Raw genomic sequence first — 14560 nt, 5'->3', positions numbered from 1 at the left:
GGAAAACAACTGGATCTGTGACCGAGACGCCTTCCAAGACATACAGCGTCACACAGCACCCTGACGAATACAGCTCGAATCCGTAAACAGTCAGAACAGCAGCAAGATACACCTCTTGTAGAAGGGCGACGTCAGCTTCTGGCACCCTGAGCATGTCACAAAGGAGTTTCAACTTCATCGTGCTGCTGCTCATATTGGTGTTGAGTGTTGAGAACTTTTAGGTGTGGTGTGGTTGTGTTGCGTGTGGATCTACCATCATCAGAAGCAGTGGAGGGTGGTGTTGATGGATGTCACCACGCTGTATTCCACGGTGCAGAGGGAAGCTCTGTTGGAGCAGGACTGTGGGGGCAACTCTGGATGAGGTGCTGGCTCGCCTTCGACGTCGTCGCCCCACTCCTCCGTGTGGGGGGCACTGGGGGCCAAAGCAAGTGTCATGCAAGGCTGTCCACTGCTGTCGACTGGTGTGAGCATCATCCAGCTGGACAAGATCAGCGCCGCCATGGCAGCGATGTTGGAAACGTTATGCATCTCATAACGATCATTGTTTATGAACTTGTTCCTCTGCATCTGATGACGTCCTGACACACTATAGAAACAACGAATGCTTTGAGCAGCTGAGCGATGAAGTCACTCCTTCTGCTGTGCACTTTGGGAGCAGGTCGCAAGGCAGTGTCCTCATTGACCACAGTGACGTCCAAGAGATAGTGGGGAGATACAGTGTTGTGGCCACTCCTGTTCCTTATTTATATAAATTATTTGCCCTCTAGTATCACGGGTAACTCTAAAATATTTGTGTTTGCTTATGACACAAGCTTGATAGGAAAGGATGTCGTGTGCAACATTGGCTCAGTTTCAAATAGTGCACTTCATGACCTAAGTTCATGGCTTGTAGAAAATAAACTAACTCTAAATCACAGTAACACTCAGCTTTTACTCTTTCTAACACACAATTCAGCAAAACTTGAAGATTTAATTTCACAGTATGGGCATATGATCAGTGAAACTGAACTGTTCAAATTTATAGGTGTTCAGATAGATAGTAAACTGTCGTGGAAAGCCCACATTCAGGATCTTCTTCAAAGACATAGTGCTGCCATTTTTACTATTCGAACGGTATCTGAAGTGAGTGATCGTTCGACACGAAAATTAATCTACTTTGCTTATTTTCTTTCCCTTATGTCGTATGGTATTATATTATGGGGTAACTGTTTCCATTCTAAAATGATATTTCTGGCTCAGAAACGCGCGGTTCGGGCAATAAGTGGTGTAAGTTCACGAACCTCTTGTCAACAGCTGCTCACGAATCTCGGTAATTTGACATTGGCCTCTCAATATATGCATTCCTTACCGTCATTTCTTGTTAGCAATATTAGCTTGTTCCCAAGAGTAAGCAGCTTTCACTCAGTTAATACTTGGCAGAAATCAAACTGCATTTGGATCATATTTCCTTAACTCTTGTACAGAAAGGTGTGCATTTTCAATAAGGTACCAGTAGAATTGACACATCTTAGCAGTAATCCACGCGCTTTCAAATCGAAACTGAAGAGTTTCCTCTTGGGTCACTACTTCTGTTCTGTCGAGGAGGTCCTTCAAAAATTAAGCCGATTCTGGTTGTATTGCTGGTCACGTTTACTTAAACTTATGGTTTGACATTTTTCGGGTTCATAAACATTTTATTTTTTCTGTTATTACTTTTATGTTGTAATTGCATGTACTGGCACGTTCCATGACCCCCCGCAGATTTTCTCCTCAATTTGGTGCTCCGGAACATGACGTGTAAATAAAATAAATAAATAAATGTATGATGCTGGTCGGGATGGCCATGTAACAGACTGGGAGTCATAATTGCAGTGAGTGGTGCCACATATGTCACCAGCATGACAGTTGTGGTGGATGGGGTTGTCACATCTATGAGAGGAAGTTGCGCAACTCGTCACTGAACGCTTTCTGACCATATGTGATCCTCTTCCTCACAATCAGCCAAGTGCGTGATTAACTACCATACAAAATTATGGCCTCGCAACCCCTAATCCGGATGTAAAAGGGTACACGGCTCTGATGTTTGGTGCAAACTTCCTGAACAGAACAGGGTATGTCCTGAACTGTGCACGCTCTTTGGCAGTGTGTTCAATGACTGTACCGTAGGGTCAGAGGGCGCTGATCAGTGTGGTCTATGGTGACAGGTCCCACACTACCATCAGAGTGAGAGAAGTGTTGTCTGTGGAGGGCTTCTCATATAATTTGGTCACATACTGCATAGTCAACCGTTTTTACGTAGTACTACTGACTAAGGAAAGATGGATCCCTGTGATGTCAGTACGCGGTATCTCACTTCGTTGTGCAGGATTTGTTCGACATCGAACACCTTGGGACATTCGAAATCGGGGCAAAAGTGAGTTACAGTGTCGTTTTATGATAGTACCTCGCCATGATATATCGTTAGGAACGAGCGCACGGGGTTATGGCTGTGGTAAACACAGACACCAGCTACCTGCATTTCGCTGCAGAATATAGTCGTGTGTCCATACAGTAACACTGCCGAAGGCAGACTCTTTCTGCTGATCCACCCCACCTGAATGCTTTTGAAGAAAGTAGGCCTGCAGTGCAATGTCACAACATCGTCTGGCAAACAATCACAGCTTGTGATCATGTCATACTTCAGGCCACTTATGTCCACAGTGGTAATTATATCTGAATTACTTTGTATTCATTGTACGTGGTTTATAGCACTTTGAACTGTAATGTCTGCAAGATGATGATGCTAAGTCAATTTTTTTTTGTTTCAAGATAAGCTTGTGGTACTATAAAAATGTCTTTCATACAACGTGTAGAAACTTTGGAACACAACTGTAAGAGGGTTCTAACATGTGACAATCTGTAAGCATGCCCAGTGGTATTTTCTTTTGGCAGAGATTAAGCTGGGCCAAATAGGAGCCTTAGAAAACGGAAAAAAGAGAACATGTTTATTTTTTTAGTATCAGCTCGGTCGCGCTATATGGATATTGTGCCTTCTTCAAGCCAAATGAAAATATTACTTCAAAATTTATAGCTATGTGTTGTAGCAATTGCTTTCGCTATTCGGTAATGGCACAAAAATCTCAGAAAACGCCTGTCTTTTCGATAGAACATTAGTTGCGACTGGCATGGCAACTGAATTTGTACGGTGTTCGCTGTAATCGCTTCTGAAAATTCGTGATATTGAGAACTACAGTGTGGTTTGGCTGTCCGCGCTCAATACGAAACATTCGCTATATGTGTCGACTGGATTTTCAGTGGCATTTAGCCTCTCAGAGCATTCTGTTACTGGATGACTGGTACATCATCTCTTAGGAAGCCACTTGTGTCATTTTATGATTAACGCCTTGGAGGAGTCATCATCATCATCACACCATCACCATTACCAGCCTTCTGACAACCATTGCTTGATAATGACTTGTAGACTTTGCCCCATTATGCATGCATGTTGCTTCAGCGCATATTCTTATGCCATTTATGCAGTTTCTAAAGGTCACCGTTTCGATCTTTCCTTACTTCTGAGTATACAACAAAGAACTTTGTCACTCCATCTGTCATTAATTCGCTTGGTTACATGTCCTACCCACCTTAATGTGATTGTCATTTCAGTAATGATCATATCTTCCAGTCCAGTCTGTCACCTGCTTTCTCTGATCGTTTCCTTGCATCTCCTAGTAATTTCCAACTCTTTTCATTTCTCGTTAACCAACCTTTATTTTTTCGATGATTTTCGAATCAAAATATTGTGTCTCTCTCCAGTTAAGTCAGAACTGGTAATACGCAGAGACAGTAAACTTTTCGTCCCAGAGATATCGAAAATTTGGTCTCGGAAATCTTCTTAGTTCACAAAAAGCACTCCTAGGCGTTATTAATCTTATGTGGTTTTTATTCTATTTTTTCTGCCTATTGAGTCATTCTCTGCAAGTACCCTAAACACCTAAACACAAAAACTCATCAACTACTTCAAAGATATAATTTTTTATTATACAATATTCATACATTTTAGTCATGTTATAATTCATTTTCAGGCCGACATTCAAACTGTCTCCATTCGCTAAGGAAGTTATTTTCACCAGAGGCAAAAAGCGCAATGTCATCCACAAATCGACGATGGTACAGATATGCTCCATTAGCACGTATTCTTTGTTCGTTACTCCAGTCCAATAGTCAAGAAACTTCCTCTACGCCCTGAGAATAAGTTTAGTAAAATGTAATCTTCTTCCTTGGCTCTTCTATCAATACTGAATTTGTCAACATCCTGTTGGAGTTTACTGAGAGCTGTATGCATGACGCATTTATTTTTTTCTCAATACACTTGCATAATTCTTATCAACGGTTTTTTTTTCTCTAAGTTGTACGAATCTCAAACTGACGTTTTAATTCCCATCGTGCTGCTATAACAATGCCTTCTGACCCGTTTTCAAGCACATATCGACTGAGACCCGTTCGTAATCCTACCATGGTACACAGTAACACCATCGTAGACTAACACATATTCATGTAGGAGATAGAGTATCCCTTCAGTTTCAAACACAGAAATTTGTACGAGGTATTATCTTTAACACATACACGATATGCTGAAAATATGAATTAATGGAAAAATAAATAAAAAATTGTAACCACCGTAAAGACACCACTTGACGGAGGAGAAAACTAAATGAAACATTATTGCTTGCGAGGTCGTGTGATGTTACTACAGTGATTACAAAATCAAGTCAAATTTAAAAAGAATTTGGCAGTATGAACCAATTCATCAATATGATGCTGCGCCCCTCTGAGTTGAATGCATGCACTGATTTGGTTGGGAACGGTGTCTCCTGCTGAGGAAACCTGTGCCACAACTGCTGTCGTGTCTGGTACTTGATATCCTGGATGCTGCCATTGCAAAGGAGTTGACGTCCGACCTGGCTCCACACATTTTTACGATGGACATATCTGGCACCACACATTTTCTATGATGGACATATCTGGAGATATTACTGGCCACGGGAGTACCTCAATATCATTAAGACAGTTTATAGAGACACGTGCAATGTGTAGACGAACATTGTCCCATTGGAAAATGGAACAACGATGTCGTCGAATGAGTGGTAGCATATGGCGACGCAAGAACTCCGAGATGTTCCGTTCTGCTGTAAGAGTTCCCTCAATCACTACCTATCGTGACCTGTAGTCACATCAGATGGTTTAGCATACCATTACACGAGGAGTAACACCTCTGTGCGTCTGCAAAACATTGAGAGAACGAGACTTCTCCCCAGCTCGCAGCTGTACTCGACGACGGTGGTCACCCGGGGTAGTGAAGAAATGTGGTTCATTGCCAACCGTAATACGACGCTGTTCATCAGCACTCCATGCATCTCCGCCAAGGCATCACTCCAAATGTAGCCGTTCGTGTTGTGCTGTTAATGCAAGCCTGCGCATGGTACGGTTAGTTCCTGGTGCTGGATGACACAGCACGTTACCGAGAGTCCATTACTTCTTCTCAGAAGGCGGGCAGAATCAAGGAAGCGTTACAGTGCACTTAGTGCCCCAATAGGGCAGTCCTCCCTTCTGATGATCAGACATCGTCACCCGGAACTTTAAGGATCCTCATGGCAGCCGTAATATTCCCATGAAGTCCATCATCAGGCCATTGTTACCTCCGAATGCCATAAAAATCTAGATAATGCACGGTTCTACCAGCTGCCCAAAATGGAGTCCCAAAATTACCCACTTCAGTTTCTGTGAGGTGCTGATAAAAGTGATAACATCTGATGCTCTTCGCACCTGATACGCTCTGCCAGACTGGGTAACAACACTAAACAGTATCAACATTAATGTGCTTTGGTGGTCGTTCTATCCGCGGCAGACAAATGTATCTCTAACGATATACATACCCACCGATGGTGTATACATGTACGAAGTAACATTGACATCCGAGCACGTCTTCATGATATGTGCAACGGAAACATTTATTTCCTTGATTTGGATTGCCTTTCATTTCAGAAATGAAAATAGGTCGCTGATGTTCCACTTGTCGCAGCCATCGTGGATTTTCCGTTGCCCAATAGTGCATATTATGCCGGTTTACGTTACCGTTTTTGGTGAATGACGCTTCGTCGCTAAATAGAACGCAAAAAATCTGTCATCGTCCCGTAATTTCTCTTGTGCCCAGTGGCAGAATTGAACACGACCTTCAAAGTCGTCGCCATGCAATTCCTGGTGCATAGAAATATGGTACGAGTGCAATCGATATTGATATAGCATTCTCAACTCCGACGTTTTTGAGATTCCCGATTCTCGCGCAATTTGTCTGCTACTGATGTGTGGATTAGCCGCCACAGCAGCTAAAATACCTACTTGGGCATCATCACTTGTTGCAGCTCGTGGTTGACGTTTCACATGTGGCTGAACACTTCCTGTTTCCTTAAATAATGTAACTATCCGGCGAACGGTCCGAACACTTGGATGATGTCGTCCAGGATACCGAGCAGCATACATAGCACACGCCCGTTGGGCATTTTGATCACAATAGCCATACATCAACACGATATAGACCTTTTTCGCAATTGGTAAACGGTCCATTTTAACACGGGTAATGTATCACGAATCAAATACCGTCCGCACTGGCGGAATGTTACGTTATACCACGTACTTATACGTTTGTGACTATTATTGCGCCATCTATCACAAAGCGAAACAAGTGGTCCAACTAAAATATTCATATTTCTTTACGTACTACACGAATATGTAATAAAAATGGGGATTCCTATTGAAAAAGAACACAGCTGATATCCGTTTGACCTATGGCAGCGCCATCTAGCGGGCCAACGATACTGCCATCTGATTTCCCCCTTCAGGCTAGACAAGTTTCGTTTTTCGTAGTTTTTTCGTTCGTGAGATATTTGGCCCGTTCACGATCACTGTATTGCATCTGTGCTCTGCAAACCACTGTGAAGCACATGACAGACGGTACTTTCCCTTTCTTTCACATATGCAGCGCAAGGAGAATGATTAAACAACCCCGAGATCGCTGTATTTACGCTAATCCTGCCTTCGTCATCCATACAGGAGCGAAACGCAGGTGACTGTAGTAAATTCCTAGATTCCTCGCGTAATACCTTTTCCTAAAACTTCGTAATTAGCTTCGTGGGTTACACATGTCCTCAAACGTAGATCATTTCAGGTCTCTGTCTTTTCGTGACGCCTTCCCGTCAGTAAAACTTGCTGTCCTTTCTAAACGTTTAGTCCTCCCATTTAGTTCTGTTTTGTGTAGGTTCCGCACATTTGATTATTTTCCAGGATGAATGGCGAGACTGCTTTTCAGGTAATCTCCTTTGTAAAGTGATAGCGTTTGCTCAGTATCCTGACCATGAACCTGTTTGACACCTGCTTTGTTTATGATTCTGTGTGTTCATTCCGATCCGCATCGTTACAGATGGTTACACGTCGGTATTTATGAGAGTTGACTGATTTCATTTGTGATTCACGGATATAGAACTAAGAGGATACTGCGCCTATGTGTTTTGTGCCGAGCACAGTTTTACTTTTCTGAAAATTTAAAGCAATTCTTCACTCTTTGTACCACTTTGACTCTGACAGAGAATATTTGTGCATCTACGTCATTATAATGACTGTATCATCTCCAGATAATACTTTTAATATTGTCTGCCAGGTCGTTAACATTCGACATCAACATCATAAGTCCCAGCATACTTCCCTACATTCGTCAATGACTTCTATTCAAGGTCCGACCACGCTACCAAGAAATCATCAAGATCGTACTTTCGTTAACACGCTTTGTTGTGGTGCTGTTACAAACTCTTTTCGGAAGTCAATGTATACCACATCATCCCTACAGCCTTGATCCCTGGCTTCTAAGACGTCATGTGAGGAAGGTGTGAGCTGGGTTCTCATGACTGATGTTTACGAAATCAGTGCTGGTTGGCTTGGAAGAGATCATTCTGTTTAGATATTGCATTACGTCTGAGTCAAGGACACAAATTTTTCTGTGCATGATGAATTTCCCATTCCTGTTACATCTTGGACATTGTGACAAAATTATTTAATTTCGTATACTTCGCAATTACTTTGGAATGCAGTTTACAGATTGTTAACTTGTGGCTTTGTAAGATACAGCCCTGCTAACTTGATATGTATTTTACGATCCATGCACCCTAGAAAAGACAACTAATTGTGGAGCAGATCTTATAAGAATAATGTGGCTTATGGAGCTATGGTTTGAGAGCACAACTTTAAATAGAATTACCGTCATTCGTGAAATAACAATAGCTATGTTGTGTATACTTCTTTCCTTTTCTTTTGCACCAATACTCGGTCAATGACGTTTGAGTATGCGATGCTTAAACTTTTATAAGTCCGCAGTTGCTTACACTTAATATTATCAGTCTTACTTAACCTCAGTTAGGTAAGCTTAATTGTGTAATTCTATACTACAGGTCATTTGCGTGCGCGTTATCAGAACAACAACAAGTGGAGGTAGTTGTAAGATTTACAGGAGACACCGTGAGATGTAAAATCTCGTATGTTTTCCGCGTTCCATCGGGAACTGAAACTACGTCGCCAAGTTTTTAATAAAATGTTAAGTAGCTATTCAATGATTAACATCAATCAGTGATATGTACTGTCAGCTGTGACAGCGTTCGCAATCATGTCGGTCGTGTTCGTTGTACATACGGCAGCTCAACTAATTAAAATAAAGAATCATTCTCGCTACGTTCGTACCGATAATACCGCAGCAGTTAAGTGATGAACACATCATCACGATTTAGAGACTCCAGCGGCTTTTGGGACAGGTTTTCTGTTAGGACACAAGAATAGCCTTCTTCTTTCACTTTCAGTGATCTCGCTGCCAGAGTCCCGAGGTCGACGAGCGCTGCAGAAATGCTGCATACCAATCGAATGAAAAGAAGAAGTCTCTGAAAGACTCAGTTAAAATATTCCAAAAATATTGCAATCATGTAAATATCGTGCATCATAACGAGTACTGAATCGATCTGACTACAGCTCCATCAACACGAAATAATAAAATTGCTATTGGAGTCCTGCGGGCGGCTAACATTCTATAAAGATGATTTTTTTTCCCAAGTATTTCTCTAATTGACCAAATACTTGTAGCTCTTACCCATTTCTAGTAATACTGGTCCGTGTCTGCCCAAGGCTTAATTGCCCCTCTGCCTCACCCACACACAAACACAAGTTCGCTTGAAGCACCACAGCCAACGGACAATAGATGAAAACTTTCGATCTGTAGATACCGATGTTTCCCACAAATTATTATCCAGTCATCCGCAAGAAACAGCTAAACCTTGTCGTTAGGTAACCATCTGCCCTCCTCCTGGGATCTACGGTGATGCATGCTAAACGACAGGAGACATTTCTTGTTGCTGACTGTCGGTACGACACCTGTAACAGAAGGCCCCTGTGATGAGACACTTGTACTAGAGTTTGAAGAACAGTGCATTGTTATATACTGCTGGGGGCAGCACTGATGCAATCAGGCTACTCCAGCCCTCCTGTTTAATCGCGCAGTGCCTGTGAGTCATGCGCAGCGCCTCCCTGCTCTTCCGTTTTACGACCGAAGACTGACACCATTCTGCATCCTGTCATTCTCGCTTTACATCCATTCGCTTATCTGTTCCATTCGCAGTGCCTCAGTTATGAGCGAAATCTACATTAGCCGAAACTCCATGTACGATGAAGCAACAACGGGGCTTGGAGTACTAGTCGAGTTCTGTTTCCAGCGCAGCAGCGCACCAGCACTTCGTGTAATTACAGAAACGTACCTACCGTTCTGATAAATTTTAATTTTGTTTCCCTCATCATGAACACTAAGCAGCTTCATACGCATAAATAACTTTTAATTTTTCATTAAAATGGTGGAAACAAAGCTTAGAATGTGCAGCGTAGGCAATGCTTAGCATTAGCCAATAAAACTCTACATCAGATGGCCCAAAGGGCCCAGTACAGACCAGATTGACAGAGTTCACCTATTTAGGACTACGCCACAGTACTGAAATATCTGTACATCTGAAAATAGTGGTATTTTCTTCCTAAGATCAATGAGTCAATTAAGTTAACGGGCGCATTGTAAGCCTTGAAGAACCATGCGTCCACAGGGGATTTACAGGACTCGAAACCGTTGATGCCCTAGCTTAACCATCAGAGTTTTCTACGGCCTGCAGCGACGGCTCCATGTAGGTTTCGTGATATTACAAAGAGTGCAGCGTTCTAGCATGCATTCCAAAGGGTGTTACTTATGGGATTGGACAAAGGGTGTAGAATGGCTTTACGTGCCCTGAGGATCAATAGCTGAAGAGGTTTTCTTTTCTTTCTTTGGCCCTTTTTCTGTTAGTGTTTTGGATGCTGTCTTTCGTTCTTTCTATTCTGCACTAATATAACAATATGTGGCATCCTATACGTCCCTAATAATTTGTTGTACTTTTATTACTGCTCACAATTTTTTTAGGTTTTTCCCCTACACTAATATTCTTATTGTTTCAAACTGCCTTATCACCTCTGCCATTAGCGTGCTATTTATTACCTGCAAGAATTTCCAGTATACTACTGTCTACATTTATTCAGTTTAGTGTCTCCTGAGTGCTTACTTTATGTATTCACTTAATTACTGACTTTATTCTACAGCATCCAAGTCCCCTGCCTTCGTCTCCAGTTTTCCTCCTACGCGCAGTTCACATTCATTTAGTGCCATCCACAAAAATCACAGTTCCAGAAACGTCTTATTCAAGTCAATATCTGTGTCTGACACTAGTTCCTAACGAATTATTCGTTATTAGGTGATTTCAGTAACTACTCTAACCACTATTGTTTCAACGATGACAAACAGCAGTTATCAGCTTTACTTTAAAGCCAATAACTTAAGTGGAAATACACAGAACTGCAACCAGTCACTTTTTTGAATAGTTATTTACTATCCCATGAACTGGTTTTCGAACCTTTTCATCTTCATCTTCAGATCGTTTTCTTGAAGTTACATCACTATTTCTAACATAATTCTGGGTGCTGGCTTGCGACAGTATGCTGCACCCAGCATTATGCGAGAAACAGTGATGTAACTTCCAGAAAACCATCTGGAGAGGAACCTGAAAAGGTTCAAAATCTGGCTCATGGAGCAATAAACGGCCGGCCCCTGTGGCCGAGCGGTTCTTGGGGCTTCAGTCTGGAACCGCGCGACCGCTGCGGTCGCAGGTTCGAATCCTGCCTCGTGCATGGATGTGTGTGATGTCCTAAGGTTAGTTAGGTTTAAGTAGTTCTAAGTTCTAGGGGACTGCTGGCCTCAGACGTCAAGTCCCATAGTGCTCAGAGTCATTTGAACCATTTTTTGAGTAATAAATAACTATTCAAAAAAGTGACTGGTTGCAGTTTCATGTATTTACATTCAATTAACAAGCACCGGTTCTAAAATATCCCTAATGGGTAAGCTCAATAAATAATTTAAGTACTCGATCTGACTCGATTTGCTGTTTTTGGAGTCATTATCCACTTATAGAATTGATTAAGCTTTTCTTCATTTTCAATTTTGCTACAATTTATTGCATTATTTTATGTTTGGAAATTGAAATAAGAACACCGTGAATTCATTGTCCCAGGAAGGGGAAACTTTATTGACACATTCCTGGGCTCAGATACATCACATGATCACACTGACAGAACCACAGGCACACAGACACAGGCAACAGAGCATGCACAATGTCGGCACTAGTACAGTGTATATCCACCTTTCGCAGCAATGCAGGCTGCTATTCTCCCATGGAGACGATCGTAGAGATGCTGGATGTAGTCCTGTGGAACGGCTTGCCGTGCCATTTCCACCTGGCGCCTCAGTTGGACCAGCGTTCGTGCTGGACGTGCAAACCGCGTGAGACGACGCTTCATCCAGTCCCAAACATGCTCAATGGGGGACAGATCCGGAGATCTTGCTGGTCAGGGTAGTTGACTTACACCTTCTAGAGCACGTTGGGTGGCACGGGATACATGCGGACGTGCATTGTCCTGTTGGAACAGCAAGTTCCCTTGCCGGTCTAGTAATGGTAGAACGATGGGTTCGATGACGGTTTGGATGTACCGTGCACTATTCAGTGTCCCCTCGACGATCACCAGAGGTGTACGGCCAGTGTAGGAGATCGCTCCCCACACCATGATGCCGGGTGTTGGCCCTGTGTGCCTCAGTCTTATGCAGTCCTGATTGTGGCGCTCACCTGCACGGCGCCAAACACGCATACGACCATCATTGGCACCAAGGCAGAAGCGACTCTCATCGCTGAAGACGACACGTCTCCATTCGTCCCTCCATTCACGCCTGTCGCGACACCACTGGAGGCGGGCTGCACGATGTTGGGGCGTGAGCGGAAGACGGCCTAACGGTGTGCGGGACCGTAGCCCAGCTTCAAGGAGACGGTTGCGAATGGTCCTCGCCGATACCCCAGGAGCAACAGTGTCCCTAATTTGCTGGGAAGTGGTGGTGCGGTCCCCTACGGCACTGCGTAGGATCCTACGGTCTTGGCGTGCATCCGTGCGTCGCTGCGGTCCGGTCCCAGGTCGACGGGCACGTGCACCTTCCACCGACCACTGGCGACAACATCGATGTACTGTGGAGACCTCACGCCCCACGTGTTGAGCAATTCGGCGGTACGTCCACCCGGCCTCACGCATGCCCACTATACGCCCTCGCTCAAAGTCCGTCAACTGCACATACGGTTCACGTCCACGCTGTCGCGGCATGCTACCTGTGTTAAAGACTGCGATGGAGCTCCGTATGCCACGGCAAACTGGCTGACACTGACGGCGTCGGTGCACAAATGCTGCGCAGCTAGCGCCATTCGACGGCCAACACCGCGGTTCCTGGTGTGTCCGCTGTGCCGTGCGTGTGATCATTGCTTGTACAGCCCTCTCGCAGTGTCCGGAGCAAGTATGGTGGGTCTGACACACCGGTGTCAATTCAATGTGTTCTTTTTTCCATTTCCAGGAGTATATATATATATATATATATATATATATATATATATATATATATATATATGACATTGTTTCTCATTCTCTTGCTGTATCACCACTGTTAGACGAAGGGCAGGTATAAAGTATCGATTATCACTTGGAAAGATTTAGCAGCGACGATGAAATTTTGTGATAGTTGCATGTCGATCTTGCAGTGCGACAAATTCTCTCAGCTGTGGATAGGTGGGCGGAGGTCTTGGTCGTTCAAGTCCATGGACAGTTTGGTACTTCTGGAAAAGGTCCACACTAGAAAGAACCCATCATCATTCTGGTAATGCATGTCATACAATGGTTTTATCGTCTTTAAAAAAGAGGAAGAAGTCATTGGGTATCATTCCAAGGGAATAAATTCGGTGAGGCAAAATTTCATTCCTCAAAGGAGAGATTCCTGTGTAGAATGAGCTGAGGCGCCGTAACGATGAAACAACATCCCTTTGAATGGGTCCCACGATGCTTTCTCTCAACAGCCTTCCGTAACTTCGCCATATAGTTTGCTCCAGTGACGGTTTGCCCTTACGAGCGTGATGTGTTAACACGACACCACGAGAGCCCCAAAAACCGCTCAGTACCTCGTTGCCCGAGGATGACTGGATCTTCGCCTTTTTCGGCACTAGGGTTCTACATGTTTGCTTCCTTTTCTCCTTTGTCTTGGCGTCATAGCGATACTCTCAGCATATTTATATTGTGATTTGGTGGTTAAGGAAGTTATCTGGATTAGTGATGATTGTCATGATCCAAATGTCATGCAAGATGTTGAAAACTAGTCCGTGACTAAATTTCACTCTTTTCAGTATCCTGTCGATTCTGATAGACAGCCTTCGAGCACCACGTCATTCACTTCTCTTGAAACTTCCAGTTCTTCGCCAAGAGACGGTCTGTCATTTCTTTCTTCTTCAGTCAGACGTTTAACCACACTGGAAGCTTGTGAATCATCTAACCACTGTGCCATATGTTGGTGCTTTGTTGCCACACACCTCCAACAACTCAGCATGGATGGTTGCAGTGTTGTACCATGACCAATGCAGGAAAGGAATTATCACACGATATTCCACATCATCAGTGGGCTGCGCCATTATGTTAGGCAGTTCTAGCCTCGTGCTACTGAACTGTCCCGCAGGGACTACAATGTGTACGAGAACTGCAGACATACATCTGCAGATAAACAAACAATTGAAACTTCCTGGCAGATTAAAACTGTGTGCCCGACCGAGACTCGAACTCGGGACCTTTGCCTTTCGCGGGCAAGTGCACTTGCCCGCGAAAGGCAAAGGTCCCGAGTTCGAGTCTCGGTCGGGCACACAGTTTTAATTTGCCAGGAAGTTTCATATCAGCGCACACTCGGCTGCAGAGTGAAAATCTCATTCTGGAAACAAACAATTATTTTTCTTTTAGGTGTTGACAGAAACTTAACAATTATCCTTCATTTTGACTAAAAATTCTAGGTGGAGATAGCTCAATTAGATGTGTGTAATAAATAAAAGGACAGAAGTCAGGCCGGCCGGTGTGGTCGAACGGTTCTAGTCGCTTC

The sequence above is a fragment of the Schistocerca gregaria genome, chromosome 1, assembly GCF_023897955.1.
Source record: "Schistocerca gregaria isolate iqSchGreg1 chromosome 1, iqSchGreg1.2, whole genome shotgun sequence".
Classification (NCBI taxonomy): Eukaryota; Metazoa; Arthropoda; class Insecta; order Orthoptera; family Acrididae; genus Schistocerca; species Schistocerca gregaria.
This window is presented reverse-complemented; position numbering follows the sequence as displayed.